General features: G+C 37.5%; 1 long non-coding RNA gene across 1 annotated transcript; it reads left to right on the top strand.

Moving 5' to 3' along the window:
• Window positions 1-9,651: 9,651 nt before the first annotated feature.
• LOC145509669 (uncharacterized) lies at window positions 9,652-13,734 on the top strand. The gene is made up of 2 exons (XR_014056290.1): window positions 9,652-12,792; window positions 13,024-13,734. It is a non-coding gene; the product is annotated as an uncharacterized LOC145509669 (long non-coding RNA).
• Window positions 13,735-18,664: the final 4,930 nt, after the last annotated feature.

Below are 18,664 nucleotides of genomic sequence, written 5' to 3'. Positions count from 1 at the left end.
AGAGTCAGACACGACTGAGGGACTGAACTGAACTTAACTAAACTGAATAGCAATTTAAAATTTACTGTGATATAATAGACTTGAGCAAACACATGTATATGCCAATATTGTTCAGGATAAGTGTTATTATTATCAAGAAGGCAGATTTTGAATTATTGAATAGAAGAATAATTTTGAGGGGATCATATATATTCATTTATATTCCCTAGATGTCATAGGCTTCCCTGGTGGCTCAGAGGGTAAAGAGTCTGCCTGCAATGTAGGAGACCTGGTTTTGATCCCCGGGTTGGAAAGATCTCCTGGAGAAGGAAATGGCAACCCACTCTAGTATTCTTGCCTGGAGAATCCCCATGGACAACAGAACGTGGCGGGCTACAGTCCATGGGATGCAAAGAGCTGGACACCACTGAACGACTTCACTTTTACTTTTCCCTAGATGTGTCCATTTTAGTGACCTAGAATCACTGATAGCCAAAGAGCAAAATGGAAAATGAATCCACAGTTCTTGTTTTCTAAATACCAGTCTCCATCATAAAGAAGAGGGACTCAATGAAGAAATGGAGTAGTTAATAGTAGTTAATATTTTAAAGAAAAATATCAGATAAGATTGGGACCTCTCTTTTGTCATGAAGCTAAGAGAGTGCTCAAGAAAATATTAGAAAATGTCCAAAGGATGAAGAAACCAACTTAATAGCATTTCCACAAACTGAATTTGGATATCACATATTATTGGTCAGCTGTGATTTAAACTCAAATATATCTGACTCTAATGCATATAGTCTTATCCTTCACACTAGTTTATTTTAATTCAAATTGTGAGTGGCAACTCATTAGTGAGCTATGTAATCACTTATTGTGTCATAACCAGAATTTTAAAACATTAAATGAAAGATATGCATAGATATATATTCAAATGTATTGGTAAACTTCAAAACATATCTTTAATAAGACATATGATAAATAATAGAATAGTCACATACTCAAAAATACATAGTCTTAATAACACAAATGTTAGTAAATATAACTTGGTAAAAAAAAAAGATATGAACACAATGTATACAAATTTTTACATGGTATTTTATTTACACAGATAGCTTCAGGGTTTCATTTTCATGAACTAACTAAAACCAATAACTATATTAAAAAATCAACTTTTATATTGTCAGTGCCTCCTTCTGTCACACTGAATTTATTATTTTAAAGTGACTGAAATATGAAAGACCTAGGTCCCAGTGCTTTTCTTTCCCACAGACCCACTAACTCAGCACACTCAAGAGAAGTGTATCTGTTGGTAAAGTATTAAAATTTTCTGGTACATTCTAAAACATGGTAGGAAATATAAATAAACAGTTTTATGTGGTTAATGATATAATGCTTCCAATGTTAGTAAGCCATAGTCTACAGGCAAGGTTAGATTTTGACTCTTATCTGCCATATTATTTTCCCATGGGGTGTGCATTTCTGGAGAAATAATGAAGCCTGATTAGGACAGGTCTTAAAGCAAGGATAGGTAAAATGAATTTTTCTTTAACCTGAAGAATGGGAAAAATTGAGGTTGGTTGTTATGGAAAATCCATGATTTAATTTTGTTTTTAATTTTAATTTTTAAAAATTTTTATGGGGGAATAGTTGATTTACAATGTTGTGTTAGTTTTAGGTGTACAGTAAAGTGACATCCAAATTATAATTTTAAAAAGTCAAATTTTTATTTATTTTTGCATTCAATATAAATATTCAAGCATATATAATAGAAATGGGAAGTAGGATGCTGGTACTTTTATGGCATGCAGTGGTATCAATTAATCAGTCAAACTGATGCTGATTGTGCTAAAACACCAACTGAAGCAAGTTTCATAGGAGTCCTAATGGCAACTTGATTGATTGTTGTGGCAATAATGAAGATTACAAAGATTTCTTTATGAGATGGGTTCTGGAGAATGAACTACAGTATTTATGCTGAAAATGAAAGCTTAGGTCCATTAATTCTCAGTACAAGTCACAAGTTTTGAATGAGAAATCCTCAATGATGCCCGTTAAAGAATCTCTTATTGTCTACAGACATAGAACTGATATTGTATAAAAAGAAACACAACATTTAATTGTGTAAGTAGTTGAATTATATCTTAGTTGAATTGATAGTCTTACCAAGATTCCCATGAAAAATAAGCACATTGATTGGGACAGAATGGGATCCTGAAACTTCTAATGGGGGCACTTGGTGGACCCACATGAAACTGATAATCTCCAATCTTTAAGTCAGTATTAGCATCTTTTGCTAGGTGGAGCTTGTTCTTGGCATCTGAGAAAATTAGCCTTCAGTGGTTTTAAAACCTTGTGAAAACATTACTAGAGTATATGTCATGGAAAAGGAATGTATATTCTCCTCAAGACCAACTAGAACTATCCCTGTTACCACTAGACTCATAAATAGACTCAAAACTCAGTATGCTTCAAGAGTATAAGTACATACTACACCTAATAGAAGAAAACTTACCAAAAGAGTTTCAATGCTTTGTTAATATATACCTGCAGAAGAGTATGAGTGGATTCTAAAGCAGAAAGACCAATGAAGCTAAAATATAATACACAATTGGACCAAACTCAACCATGTGCATGCATTTAGTAGAGATTCCATATTTTATGATTTGGCTCTTTAGCTGGAAGTAGATCTAAATTTTAATTGTTTGATTAACTGATACTTAGATAAAATTTAATTTGTTGATGTTGAGATATCAGAGCTTCCCTGGCATGATGTAAAGGGGATTCAGATAATTTGGGATTAGAATGCATGCCTGGATTTATTATCTGTGTGTTGCACACTTACCCACCACAATTTCACTTCATGAGAAAGTTTGTAAAAGATTGTCTCTACCAACACATTGACAAATATATTTGTGATGGAGCAATAACAACCTTTAAATTTTTGGCTGCTCTCCTTTTCAGAGCTATTATGATTATAGGACATGTGGCTGTAGTCCCTGACTTCAATAGAGTGAAAGCATCCTAGAAGAGCAGAAGCCAGGAGTTAGCACTTAATCACCACACTGTTGTTATTTAGTCACTAAGTCATGTTGAACTCTTTTGTGAGCCCATGGACTGTAGCCCACTAGGCTACTCTGTCCATGGGATTTTCCAGGCAAATGCTGGAGTGTTTTGTCATTTCCTTCTTCAGAGGATCTTCCCCATCCAGGGATCGAACACGTCTCCTGCATTGGCAGGTGGATTCTTTACCACTGAACTACCTGGGAAGCCTAATCACCAAAGACAAGCCTGGCTGGTTTAGCATGAAAGGAAGGAGACCCACACTGAGAATGTCTTGGCCCATGTAGACTTTTGGCAGTGCTGAATTGAATAGTGTGTCCTTAGGAATGAAATGTATGTGTGGTCTACTAGACTATTTCTTAATCTAGGTAAGAAGAAGAGCTTCAGAATGGTTGGGACTTGGAAGTGATATTTGTAAGAGGAATAAAGGTATCTTCTAGGCTGAGAAAAGCACTCAAGATCTTGATTAGTGTGTTGGTTACATGTTGTATACATTTATCAACCCTTGTTCAGGTGTCCACTTAGTACACATGCTTTTATCTTTTTATTTTTGTTAGTTTTATCTCAATAAAATAAACAATAAAGGGTTACATCACTGATAAAATTATATAATAACAAGCCATCATTCCTGTTTTTCCCAGGAACATCCCCACTTAACCCAAGCTTGTTTCTGTTCTCATCTCATACCACTTACTCCACGAGAAAACTGCAGTTTACTCTGGTTGCATTTGCTTATATTCTACTTCTTTCAACCTGTCAAGACACTCCCAGACCAAACTTTTTTCATTTAATCCTCATATCTGCAACATTGTTCCCCTAGTGTTGATAACATTAAAGATAATAAAATAATAATACCTAATAATACAAGTTAATATCATAAGCGTCACACTTCAGTAGGTATGTACTATTGCCATTACCTTTTTATAGATATAGAAAATGTAGTATGAGGTACTACTTAAACTTTCCAAAATTGTCCAAGTAAGTGATGGAACAGGTTTTAAGCAATCTGGCTCCAGAGAAAAATATCTAAACAGATAGAGATGTTATTACCCACGCCCATTCATTCAAATGTCTGTTTAGCTGTTACTTTGTCAAGAGACATTCTAAATCTGAGTTCCATTGTTCTTTAATGCCATCTTCTTACTATGACTTATAGTCATCATAAATTATATTAACAGCTAACACATATGTTTGTGCATTTGCATATCTACTGTTTCTACTAGAATTTGAGCTGTATAAGAGCTAATACCTCAAGTATTTTATTGTCAGTTACTAGATCTATATAGATATATAATAGATCTATAATACCTAGAATAGTACCTAGCTAATTCAATGCACTCTTTGTGAACACTGAATTAATTTTGTGAACAGCACTACATAAGTCAGTATTATTCATCCATTTTAAAGAAAAATAAATTGTAAAATAGCAGAGCTCTGCTAAATGTCAAATAATGATAAGTTAATTATTACCTTGGGAGTAATATAAAAATGGTTTTATGTAACATAAAACACCATACTCTTAACCGTTTCTAAATATCATTTGTTAATATAATTTATCTGCCTTCTTAACTGGTTTAAGCCTATCAAATTATTCCATGATGGTCTCTGATCTATAGAAATTCATTTGACTTTAATTTTCTCATGCGTCTATAAAGCACATTTCTCCTAACCTTTCAGTTCAGTTCAGTTGCTCACTTGTGTCCGAGTTTGTGACCCCATGAATCGCAGCATGCCAGGCCTCCCTGTCCATCACCAATTCCCAGAGTTTACCCAAACTCATGTCCATCGAGTCGGTGATGCCATCCAGCCATCTCATCCTCTGTCGTCCCCTTCTCCTCCTGCCCCCAATCCTTCCCAGCATCAGGGTCTTTTCCAATGAGTCAACTCTTCACATGAGGTGGCCAAGGTACTGGAGTTCAGCTTCAATATCAGTCCCTCCAATGAACACTCAGGACTGATCTCCTTTAGGATGGACTGGTTGGATCTCCTTGCAGTCCAAGAGACTCTCAAGAGTCTTCTCCAACACCACAGTTCAAAAGCATCAATTCTTCAGCGCTCAGCTTTCTTTATAATCCAATTCTCACATCCATACATGACTACTGGAAAAACCATAGCCTTGACTAGATGGACCTTTGTTGACAAAGTAATGTCTCTACTTTTTAATATTCTTTAGATCTTGTTTTTTCTCAGATTTATTTTATGTTCTGATATTTCCATATATACTTGTTTTGTCATCCTAATAAAATGAGAAGCACAAGATGTATTGCTGGCATAAATAAGAACATTCTGTAAAGATTAGATACTTTACATAGAAGACAAATCATAGAAAGCTGATGTAAGGAACCATCCCAAGCATAGTGGATTCACAATGACCTCCAATACTTAGGGACAACATCAGCACTTGGTAAGTTTGGCAACTTATTTCATTGTCAAAGTCAAAACCTCTGAAGAAAAAGGAGCAGAAGTACATTTATTCATAAATATATATGTGCTCAATTGCTCAGTCATGTCTTACTCTTTGCGACCTCATGCACTGTAGACCACCAGGCTCTTCTGTTCATGGGATTTCCCAGGCAGGAATACTGGAGTGGGTTGCCATTTCCTTCTCCAGGGGATCTTACAGACCCAGGGATTGAACCTGCATCTCCTGTGTCTCCTGTATTGCAGGCAGATTGTTTACCACTGAGCCACCCAGGATAATGATTAAAACCAAAGACAATTGCCAGTAATTTTTACCATTCTTTTCTGTGGAATCATTTTAATCCTTGGCTTTATTCTATAGCTTCCAAAAAAACACCTAAAATATCAAAAATAGGTTTTAAAAAACTTAGTCAATTAGGGAAGGAAGAGATAAATATATTTGGATAAGAATTTGTTTTATAGAAAGAGACTCACAGACTTAGAGATTGATCTATCATTGCTGGGGGGAACGATGAGGGGATGGAGGAAAAGATAGTTATGGAGTTTGGGATGGACATGTACACACTGCTATATTTAAAACAGATAATCAACAAAGACCTACTGTATAGCACATGAAACTCTGCTTAATGTTATGTGCCAGCCTGGATGGGAGAGGAGTTTGGGGGAGAACAGATACATGTATCTGTATGGCTGAGTCCCTTCACTGTTCACCTGAAACTCACTACATTGTTAATAGGCTATACCCCAATGCAAAATCGGAGAAGGCAATGGCACCTTACTCCAGTACTCTTGCCTGGAAAATCCCATGGATGGAGGAGCCTGGTAGGCTACAGTCCATGGGGTCGCTAAGAGTCGGACACAACTGAGCGACTTCACTTTCACTTTTCCCTTTCATGCACTGGAGAAGGAAATGACAATCCACTCCAGTGTTCTTGCCTGGAGAATCCCAGGGACGGCGGAGCCTGGTGAGCTGCCATCTATGGGGTCTCACAGAGTGGGACACGACTGAAGTGACTTAGCAGCAGCAGCAGCAATGCAAAATAAAAAATTTTAAAAAATTTTTTGATTAGATAAAATAGATAACTAAAGAAGGAATTTCTTTTATTGTTTTAAGTGTTATAATGTATTTTTCAATTTTGATTACCCTTCACATTACCAGATTCTTTGTTAGGGATTTGAGATTTTTGCAGTATTTAAGATAGACACCATCTCCGCCTTCATTCTGTTTAGAAACTAGCTTTGATGACAGTGATGCACAAATGCTTACCAGTATGAAGAAGGCTCCAAATTATTGTGCAGTATTTTGGAAATGTAACACCAGGGAAAATTAACAGGATTTTCTCACTCTGCTTTTTTGGTGAAGTATGATGTTTAGTCTGAGAGGAAAAAGATAATTAGGGGAAAGCTAAGGAAAATACTGATTATTGGGAGACAGCATTAGTGCCAGAAAACGTAGCTATCATGTAGATCCTCAGGTAGGGAGGATAATATCATTTTCAAACAATGAAAAAAAAAAAAGAGTGTCAGTGTTTGTGAACAATTAGTATGGAGTATTAAAGCTAGATCATTTAGGGAATTTTAGAGAATTAGTTGTAGACTTTGGACTTTATTCCAATTACTGTGAAAAACTTTGGAGGCTTTGAAGTTCACATTTCCCTTATGGAATTATCAGACAAAACACAGTGAAATAAGTTGGTTGGAGAGTTAACAATGGATCCCGCCTGCTTAGCTGCTCAGACGTGTCCAATTCTTTGTGACCACATGGACTATAGCCCACGAGGCTCCTCTGTCTATGGGATTCTCCAGGTAAGAATACTGGAGTGGACTGTCATTTCCTTACTTCAGGGGTCTTCCTGACCCAGGGACCAAACCCACATCTCCTTCATCTCCTGCATTGACAGGTGGATTCTTTACTACTGAGTCACCTGAGAAGCCCTTAACAATGGATGATATGCCTCGTTTTCTTTTAGATTTTTTCCTCTTTTTAAATTGGAATATAATTATTTTACAATGCTGTGCTAGTTTCTGCCATACAATGAAGTGAATCAGCCATACCTATACATATATCCCTTCCCTCTTGAACCTTCCTCCCACGCCCCCATTCCATCCCATTAGGTCATCACAGAGGACCAAGCTGAAAAAACAAACAAACAAAAAAGCAACAGATGGTGAGAACCAGTTAGAGAACATTATTTAAGGTGAAAGATGTTGGAAGGTCTGACTATATTTAATGTAATGGCAAGCAAATATTTATGGGTAACTATTTATTACGGTGCTAAAACATAGAATAATTTGAACCATATTGGAGCTTTTTAAAAGAAAAGCAAAGTTTATTATAGTTTTTAAAACTCAAACTGCCTGCCAAGTTTTTGATGAGTAGAGAATACAAAGTACCTAGCACTGAGTGAAAGATAACTTGAGAGCCAAGATTAAAAAAAAAAAAAACCCGAAAAATTATTTTTAAGGGCATTCAAGATTCCAGGTTGTGATGTGGATAAGTACCACTTTTAAATGCTTTTCTCATTTATCTTTTGTTTATTTTTTTTCTCTAGGATTTAATGTTGTTCCTTATAGAATAAATATGTATTTATGAATATGTGGATCATTGTTAAATTTGTATGAATACATAGATAGATGAATTAATAGTAAATAACTGAGCCAAAAATTATATATGATGTTAGAATATAGGGGCCCAATTTAAACAAGTTGTTCTACAGGAGATTAAATCAGGTTTACATGGTTCTGGTTTAGTCAAACCTATCTGTATTAAACATACACTTACGGTATTAAACTTAGAGCACATTTTAACTGAGATATTAAAGAACTAGTATGTACTCAGAAGGAAATCATGGTGATCCAAAAAAACTCCCAGTCTGGGGAGTCAGAAATGCTTTATTTTTCTTTTTAAGTATTGCTTAAGTTTATTCTTTCACTTGTCTACAAACATATATTTATGGGAAGATTTCTCTACTTGACCTTATGTTTCCAACATGTACTGGATAATCTTAAAACCCACAACCTTTTTTTTTTTTTTTAAGATTTTTTTGATGTGGACCATTTTTAAAGTCTTTATTGTAATTGTTATAATATTGCTTCTGTTTTATGTTTTTGGTTTTTTGGCCTTGAGGCATGTGGGATCTTCAGTGCCCCAATCAGAGATTGAACCCACACCCCCTGCATTGGAAGGTGAAGCCTTAACCACTGGACCACCAAGGAAGTCCCTAAAATCACAACCTTTCTTGAGTTGTTGTGAGAGGTGAGGTCCCACTGAAACCAACTAACCCAAAATTGAAGGGAAGATAGACGTCACTAAGGAGAGATTGGACAAGCAGACTTGCTCATCTGGAGCAGCTGCTGGATTTTAGATGATTATAGGAATAATTGAGCTAGAAAATGTGGTAGAGTTCTTATAGCTACTTGTGGACCAATATGAAAGTAGGGACATCCTGAGCTGCACAAACATAAAGGGGATTCCTGCCTCCATGAAAGCTCTTTTTCATGGACCTCACCAAGGGTCCAACAAGAAAAACTGGGGCAAAGCTGGAGAACTGAGGAAGCCTCCTCTTGAGAAAGACCTAGTGAAGGGGCACCATGCTGCTGCAGGAAGGAAGATGCCTTTGCATCTCCTGTGTCATCCTGGAGCAGACAGAGGAAGAGCAGCTAATTCCCTCTGCCTCGGAATAAGGATGAAGACACATTGCCGCTGAAGAAAGGGAACAGTAAACCTGTGTGCGGAGCAGGGGCAGGGACACAATCCAGAGCCCAGATCATTAATGGAAAGTTTCACTGAGAAGACCTCATATGGAGACCCAGGACTCCAGTTATCCATCCATTGGGTCTTAACTCTGAATCACATCCTGCTTTGTCCATTATTTTTTTCTTTGAAAGAACACTGGAGAAGACAGAGGTTTTCTCCCTGGTTCTGGGATGATTTGCTTCCTTTTGTTTCAGTGATAGGGGCTGGCAGCTCCTTGATGGAGCTGCCCCCATCATTAAGAGCTTCCTGTGTAACAATGCCTGTACAGGTACCTTTTTTGATCCTTCTGTGGGAGCCCCAGGCAACTTCCAAGAAAGTTTCACAGCACCCTCCCCTCTGCTGGCATCTTCCCAGTGAAGTTCTAGTGCGCCCAGCTGGTGCCCGGCCACATTTCCTGCAAGTTCTTCAACACGCTCCGCTGACAGCTTCCTGGTGAATTTCTTGCCCACCCACCTCAGCCTGATATATGCTTTTTGGGGAAGAAAAAAAAATCACTGCATGCCACTCTTGGTTCACAGTTCTCTGCCTAACATCCTCAAATCACTAGTGTTCCAAGGGTAGATTTTTAGCATGTCAGTCCTGGTTTGTAGTTTTCCGCCCACTTGACTGTTGATCAGCTCTGATCAAGCACAGCTCAACAAATACATATGCTGGAACCCATACACTTCAACAAAATCTGAACCCCAAGCTTACGGAGGATTATCCCCTTTGATGCCTGCGTATTCCCTGGGTGTTCTCTCTCAGCAGTTGATGATTCTTTAGAATTTTCTTTTATTCCCTTTTAGTAATTGATTCTTTAAAAATAGTTCATAATTCTTTCATATTATTGTCTGTTTTCCATCTTCTTACTGGACCTTAAGTGACACAGAATTGGTACTCTAAGTGGTCCCAGAAGATAGATTCACAAAGATGAGATTTGGGACTGATTTAATCCTGCTTTTAGGGCTGAGCCAAAGGGATGGATTGTAGCATTTATTAATTTCTTACCTCTTAGTTCTAAATTCACCAAATGGCTTTGTTTGTGACACTGGAACTTAACAAAAAAAGTTTTGACAGTAGAGGGCACTGGAGGGACTCTAAGAGAATGAGGCTTTTCATCCTGGTTCAAAAATATTTCATTTCTTTCTAATATGGGAAGTTGGGTTAGAATAACTGACCCCAGGGAGAGCAGACTCTCCGTGAATCTCAGTAGCACTCTCACAGTTGGTTTTACAGTCTAGTTGGTTTTCTGGATGAGTCGGCAGCATTGTTTACAGGCAGCTTCCCAATAAGACCTGGAGCCTCAGCAGGCTTCCTCCTGTTCTACACAATGGAAAGTTCCATAGATGCCTCACCTGACTTCCTTGAGGCAAGTCCAATGACTCTCCTGAAGAACAATATCTGAGCAAATTCCACAAGTTCTCCATTCAATTTCCTGGAAAATTTAGCAGCAACCCATGTGGACAGATTCCTGTTGAATTACATGGAAACTTCAGGTTTCACCACGTTGAACACTGTTCTCACAAGGTCAGTTTCCTGGTTTTGCAAGCTCCATAGTCAGCTTCCCTAAGTGTTTAATCTACCCTCCTTCCTCCTCAGCTCTCTGCTTCCCAGTGTCCTTCTGTTGAACACAGTTTATGCCCTATCTAGCATTCTGGCAACTTCAAAAGTGCCCCTCAACCCCCTGCAAAAAAACCGATTCACAGCAAATTTCTTTGGTACCTTAGAAAGTGGTTTCCTGTTCACTGAATGCAGCCTTTTGGTACTCTAGTGGGGAATTTTCTGCATGCCATTTCCAGCTCATACTTCCTTGCCCACCAACCTCATCCCACAAATACTCCAGTGCCAACTGTGGAAAATTTTTTGCTGGGGAGTAACTCAAGAGATTTCTCCAGTCTTCATTGCGATGCAATCATACACACTTCAACAATTGGATTCCAGCCTTGGGAAGCAACTGCAGTTCGATGTTTTCTTTCACTCTTGGATACTTTCACTCTTTGATACCCCCCTCAACCCAAAGATATTCTTTTGTGGTCTCCTTATCTCTTAGTAATATTTAATTCCTTGTTCATAGTTAACCAACCCTTATATGAAAAATTCCCATTTCATATTACTCTGAGGTATCTGTCTACTGACTGGATCAGACTAATACATTCAAAAGGCAAGTACATGAGTCTACTTTCAAGATGGCAGAATAGAAGGACTTGAGCTCACCTCCTCTCATGAAAACACCAAAATCACAAGTAACTGCAGAACAACCATCAGCAGAAAAGACTAACATCTACCTGAAAAGATATTCCACATCCAGAGACAAAGAAGAGAGTAGATGGGGCACAAACTCATACAAGCAAATTCCATACCTGCTTAGTAGGTGACCCACAGACTGGAAAATAATTGTATCATAGAGATTCTTCCAGAGATTTGAGAGTTCTGAGCCCCACCTCAGGCTTCGCAGGCTAGAGGTCTGGCATCAAGAGGAGGAGCCCCAGAGCATTAGTCTTTGAAGGCCAGTGGAGCTTGATTCCAAAAACTCCACAAGACTGGGAGAAACAGAAACTCCACTCTTGTAGGGTGCATATAAAGTCTCATTTGCACCAGGACCTAGGGAAAAATCAGTGACTTTTTAGGAGCCTAAGGAAGGTTTACCTGCTGGTCTTGAAGGGTCTCCTGGGGAAACAGGGTGATTTTGGTTCACTATAGGAACAAAGACACTTGTGACAGAGATACCAGGGAGCACTCATTGTCATTGTGTGAGGTGTTTTGGAGGCTGCCATTTTGACACCAAGACCTGGCCCCACCCAATAGCCCATAGGTTCCAATGCTGGGATACCTCACCCAAACAACCAATAGTGCAGGAACACAGCCCCATCCACCAGCAGATTGGCTGCCTAGAGTCTTCCTGAGCCCACAGCCACCTCTGGACACACCTCTGAACATGGCCCTGCCCATTAGACAGACCCAACAACCAGTGGGCAGGGACCATCTCCTCCCACCAGGAAGCAGATACAAGCTCCTTAGACAGACTCATCCACTAGGGGCAGACATCAGAAGCAAGAGGAATCACAACACTGAAGTGGCAGAACAGACACCATAAATATAGAAAGTTAGACAAAATGAGATGGCAGGAGAATATAATCTAGATGAAGGAATAAGACAAAAGACAAGTACCTAACTAAAATTGATGTTGAATCAAAGAAACAGAATTCCTCCTCCTTTCCCCACTATCCCAACCAGCATGTATCAAGTGACAAAAAACAGCATATCTACACAAAGAAATGAATAATGTTGGAAATAGCAGAAACAAAGAGATATAAAATGACTTTTTACTTCATTTTATTGCTCTTAAATATGACTATCTAAAAAATAGCAACATTTGTCTGTTCATATAACATAAAAGTAAAATGTACTAAAAATTAATACAATGGATAGGAATAATGTATTGGGAGCATACTGTTTGATTTCCTTAGATTTCAGCAAAAGTTTCATAATGTAATTTGAATACGCAGTGAAGTGAAAGTCGCTCAGTCATGTCTGACTCTTTGCAACCCCATGGACCACACAATCCATGGAATTCTCCAGGCCAGAATACTGGAGTGGGTAGCCTTTCCTTCTCCAGGGGATCTTCCCAACCCAGGGATTGAACCCAGGTCTCTCACGCTTCAGGCAGATTCTTCACCAGCTGAGCCACAAGGGAAGCCCATTTTGAATATAGACCACATTTATTTAAATACATACATTGCGAATTCGGGATGAATTCACCCCAGGTGGCTCAGTGGTAAAGAACCTGCCTACCAATACAGGAGACATAAGAGATGTGGATTCAGTCCCTGGGTTGGGAAGATCCCTTGTAGAAGGAAATGTCAACTCACTCCAGTATTCTTGCCTGGGAAATCCCATGGACAGAGGAGCCTGATGGGCTACAATCCATGGGGTGGCAGAAGAGCTGGACACAACTGAGCAACTACACAACAATAAATTGCAAATTCAAGGACATCTGTTGAGAGCACACATTACTTTTTAAATAGTTCTAACTAATAAGCTAATTATAAATACAAAATAGCAAAATAATAAAGGAATACTCAATCCGAAAGAAGCTGAAAAAAGTAAAAGAAGAAAACAAAGAACAGATGAAATGAATAGAAAACAGTGGAAGGATTTTAATTCAACCATATCAAAAGTCACATTAAATTTCAATGATTTAAATCAGGGATTAGCAAATTACATTCCAAGGGCCAAATCCAGCCATGCACATTTGTTTGCATATTGATTATGGCTGCTTCTACGCTCGGAGAAGGCGATGGCACCCCACTCCAGTACTCTTGCCTGGAACTACACTGACAACTGATATTAATTATTACAGAGACCTAATGGACTGGAAATATGAAAATATTTATGATCTGGTCTTTTGTAGAAATGTTTACCAACCTTTGTTCTAAGGACATCAATGAAAAAAAAATCTGAGGTTCTTAGTTCAAATAAAAAAGTCAAGAACCAACTACATGCTATGTACAGCAAAGCTACTTTCAATATAAAAATATATATAGGTTAAAAATAAAAGAACTGAAAGGTAGACAACCACAATAAAAATTTTAAAAAGAATCAGAGTAGTTTACATATATTTTGTATATACTTACACATAAACAAACATAATTTTTGACTGTTCATGGTAGAATGAACAAATATATCATATTCTAGAGCTATAAAAATCTCAATAAATTAAAGAGAATTGAAATAATGCACAGTATGTTTTCTGACTAGAGTGACAGTAAACTAGAAATCATGAACACACACAAAAAAATGGGTAAAATGGCCACATATCTGGGATTTACACTCTACATTTAAAAAACCATGGATAAAATGCTAATCATGGGAAGAAATAAGAATATTTTTAATTGAAGAGCAATTGAAATGCAACATATAAAATTATGGAATAACTAAAGTGTTTGGGGGAGTTTTATAGCTTTAAAGTTATCAAGTTAGTTATTTAAATTTCCATCTTAAGAAATTAGGAAAAGAAAAAATATATCCAAAAGAAGCAGAAAAATTGGAATTAAGATCAGTGATGAAAATGGAGTTAAGTATCAAAAATAAATTGGTTTTCAACACTCTGTCAGTAAATAGTTGGAAATTACAATTAAAAATACCCAAATAGCATCAAATTTATGAACTCTTACTTTTAAATTTCACTAAATAAGTACACTACCCAAACTATGAGAACTAAAATATTGATGAGAAAAATTATGGAAGACTCCAATAAATGGAGAAATATATGGTGTTAATGGATCAAAGGGCTCAATCAATAACTTTATTGTTTGTTCAAAACTCCTGCAGATACTGGAAACTTCATGTATCTGACAATCTAAATAGAGATAATATATAATAGATATTATATCTAAATATCTAAATAGAGATAATATATAATTATCTTTTGGTAATGATTTTAGGTAAATATATTAGATATAATTAAGTCTATGTTTATAGATATTTTTAGATTTTTTTACAAAGAATGAAATAAAAATATTAAAAATCTAATCATTTATATAAACAGATATGCATGAAAGATAGTTCTTATCTACATGCAGATAGAGAAAATTTACGTGTTTTCATAGGGCCTGTATGCAGATCCGAGAGATGAAGGATGGAAGTATCATGGGTCATCTATCCTGTTCTTGTCTCCTGGACAGGTTTTGAGTTTCTAGAGAAAGAGGAGGGTTTATGAAATTCAAAGCACACAGCCTTATATGCATGTCTGGAGCACAAAAGGTGGGGGCAGGGAAGGAGGTGGCAAAAGCTGAGAACTGTTTGTTCCCATGTAGCAGTGGGAACACTTGTGGCTTCCAGGTGAATGGTGTTGGACGATGGCATGTTGCCAGCCTAAAGTGAGTTTCAATCAGCAAATGTTTGAAAACAATTTTGAAGACGTCATCCAGGAGAGCCTTTAGGAAAAAGCAAATATAATCATTGCAGGCTCTGTCTTTAATTGTGTAATGGCTTTCTGTTGCTTATGACAATAGTGAGTACAATGGTATACACTGTCTTAGTATCCCTGCATTATATCTCAATGAACGTTATATTGTTAATTAATTGTGTGATTAGTTTAACATTACTCTCCTTTACTAGAATGCAGGAGTACATCAAGGCTGTATATTGTCACCCTGCTTATTTAACTTATATGCAGAGTACATCATGAGAAATGCTGGGCTGGAAGAAACACAAGCTGAAATCAAGATTGCCGGGAGAAATATCAATAACCTCAGATATGCGGATGACACCACCCTTATGGCAGAAAGTGAAGAAGAACTAAAGAGCCTCTTGATGAAAGTGAAAGAGGAGAGTGAAAAAGTTGGCTTAAAGCTCAACGTTCAGAAAACTAAGATCATGGCATCTGGTCCCATCACTTCATGGGAAATAGATGGGGAAACAGTGGAAACAGTGTCAGACTTTATTTTTTTGGGCTCCAAAATCACTGCTGATGGTGATTGCAGCCATGAAATTAAAAGACGCTTACCCCTTGGAAGGAAGGTTATGGCCAACCTAGATAGCATATTTAAAAGCAGAGACATTACTTTGCCAACAAAAGTCCGTCTAGTCAAGGCTATGGTTTTTCCACTGGTCATGTATGGATGTGAGAGTTGGACGGTGAAGAAAGCTGAGCACCGCAGAATTGATGCTTTTGAACTGTGGTGTTGGAGAAGACTCTTGAGAGTCCCTTGGACTGCAAGGAGATCAAATCAATCCATCCTAAAAGAGATCAATCCTGGGTGTTCATTGGAAGATCTGGTGTTGAAGCTGAAACAACAGTACTTTGGCCACCTCATACGAAGAGTTGACTCATTGGAAAAGACCCTAATGCTGGGTAGGATTGGGGGCAGGAGGAGAAGGGGACGACAGAGGATGAGATGGTTGGATGGCATCACCAACTCGATGGACGTGGGTTTGGGTAGACTCTGGGAGTTAGTGATGGACAGAGAGGCCTGGCGTGCTGCAATTCATGGGGTCGCAAAGAGTCAGACACAACTGAGCGACTGAACTGAACTGAGTGTCCTATAAGGATAGACACCAGGACTGTCTTTTTCATCAAATTATCCCCAGATGCTATCACAAAACTTAGCCCATTGGTTGAGTGAATGAATGGAAGAATGAATGCTCTTCTGGAATTTAAATTTGGAGTTTCCAAGAAAAGTAATAAATGTGTATTCTCCATATAAAGACATTGACCCAATGGTGGTGAAAAAGATTGACTTTGTAGAGAAAAATCTCAGAGGTTAACAAAGGGGTAAAATCTGAATATAAAGCATAATTGAGCTTCAAGCTTTTCATGGCCAAACTTGGAAGTTTGGGAATGACTTACTGTTTGGCTACAACCAGCAAGCATATGGTGTGCCTTGTAGAGACTGCGATTTATTTCATCTGCTGAAGGGATTCCTAAAGCAGATTTCTCCAATGTCTGTCATTGCACAGCGTTTCCCAGGCTTCCTGCTGTACCTCCTTTGACTACTTCAGTTCCAGAAAGCTTCTTTATAGGAACACTGTGACTGTCTTTCAGCAACTCTAGTGATAAGATAACTTTACCTTTCATTTCTAAGTTTCTTGACATTTATCTTCCCACTGTTGATGCTTTCAACCCCTGCTATCTTCCTTAGATGCCTGCTAATCTCTTCTGATAGTTAGTATCCTGATGGACACCATAGCTCTCCACACAGACTCTTATCTGCTCCAGAAACTCCCACCCTCACATCTTTGCTACTGCACATTTTAAAAAACCATATGTTCCAGAATAATCAGGAAGTTCTGTCAAATTTGATGAAATATTGTGAATAACATAATTGAATCCTCCTTGCTCACATCCTTTTTCCCTTTAGATACATCCTTATCCCAGGTGTTCCTAGGGTGCCTAGCTTCTTTTTACAAGAATAATTTACAGAATTTAATGAATAATATGTACAAATAATGAATTATAATTAAAGATCCACTATAAAATAGGCATTATTCTATGCACTTTGAATGTATTTTCTATAATTCTTATAATAGTTTTGCAAAATTGGAATTATCTCATTTTCCAGATAGAGAACAGCCAGACACTATGGGTTCCATTTGGCAGAGTTCACATCCTCATTTTGGGAGGCAAAATGTTGTCTCTGAGAGATCCTGGAAACCAATGCTAGTGATTCCTCACTCTGCACCTCTCCAGAATATGGGAGAAATTGAACTCTCCATCCTTATCTCACAGAGAAGATGAATATTTCACAATATTAGTTTTTGTTATTCTGAAAAATGCAAGAAATGTCAGGGTTTTCTCTATCAAAATAATTAGTAGATAAGTCCCCAAATTTCCCTAGCTTAACTGTAAAGAAGACTTTGGTCATAACTCCATGACTTGGAGACACAATTGGGTTTGATCTCATGGCTGTTGTCTTCAGGAAGTAAAAGCAGCATCAGACTTATGTTGGTGTCATGCCTTTGTAACTATACTTCAGCTTTATTCATGTCTTGGCTTAATCTGCCCTTCTTAAAAATATTCTCTACACTGACACCTGATAGAAGCTCTAAATAAGAACATCATGTTTTCTTTATGTAAAATCCTTTCATGTTTCTCATTTACCAGACACAGACTTTTTACTATGACATACAAGATGGTTCAGAATTTGTAGCCAACGGGGGTCTCCATGCAATTAACACTCTGTCATTCATTTCCTACCTTCTGTGTTCTAGCCATGTGAGTGAGATTTAGTTGTTCCTGTATATCTTGTTATATTTGCACACACTGTTTTCTTTACTCCCATCTCCCCTCATTTTTGTCCTCAGAAGCAACTGTTACTGATGGAATTGTATCATCCTTCATGTGTGTTAGGGATAGAAAACAGTTGAGAACCTCTGCCTATGGACTTCTACATAATTATGGCACTGTTTTACAGAAAGATGGCTTGCTCAATAATAGCCTTATTTCTTTTCTTTTTTAAAATATTCATCATCAAGATTAAGAAGTCCCAGTATTTGAGTTTTTGTTTCTTTAAATAAAGGAGACTGTATAAAAACAAAATGATCTTTATCAGTACAACTCTGCCAACTCAGTTTTGCTACCATGAACTTGATTAACTTTTTAAAAAGTTTTTTTAAATGTTCCAAACACCAACAGAAATACCAAAGAATGGAAGAAGAAGTAACATGGTAAAACTATGTTAAAAAATGGCAAACCCAGGGTATTTTGAGAGATGAGTGGATTTAATGGCACTTAGAACTTGATTTCTGCACAATAAGGAAAAAAAATTCTTATGATCACAGGAAGTATTATTTAGGGTTCTGTTTTTAGCAGTTCATAAAACTCAGCTCCACAAGAAAATCTCAAAGGGCACATTCTCAACCAAGATTTGCAAATTGCACAGTCTTTTCTAAAGGCTCCTTTTATCTTGAGTGCAGAACACTTCACCGCAGTGAATCCTAGTTTCCAGTAATTTGCTCATTGGC

Source organism: Giraffa tippelskirchi, chromosome 6 (genome assembly GCF_054371585.1).
Source record: "Giraffa tippelskirchi isolate mGirTip1 chromosome 6, T2T-mGirTip1v1.2.pri, whole genome shotgun sequence".
Taxonomy (NCBI): Eukaryota; Metazoa; Chordata; class Mammalia; order Artiodactyla; family Giraffidae; genus Giraffa; species Giraffa tippelskirchi.
This window is presented reverse-complemented; position numbering and strand designations above follow the sequence as displayed.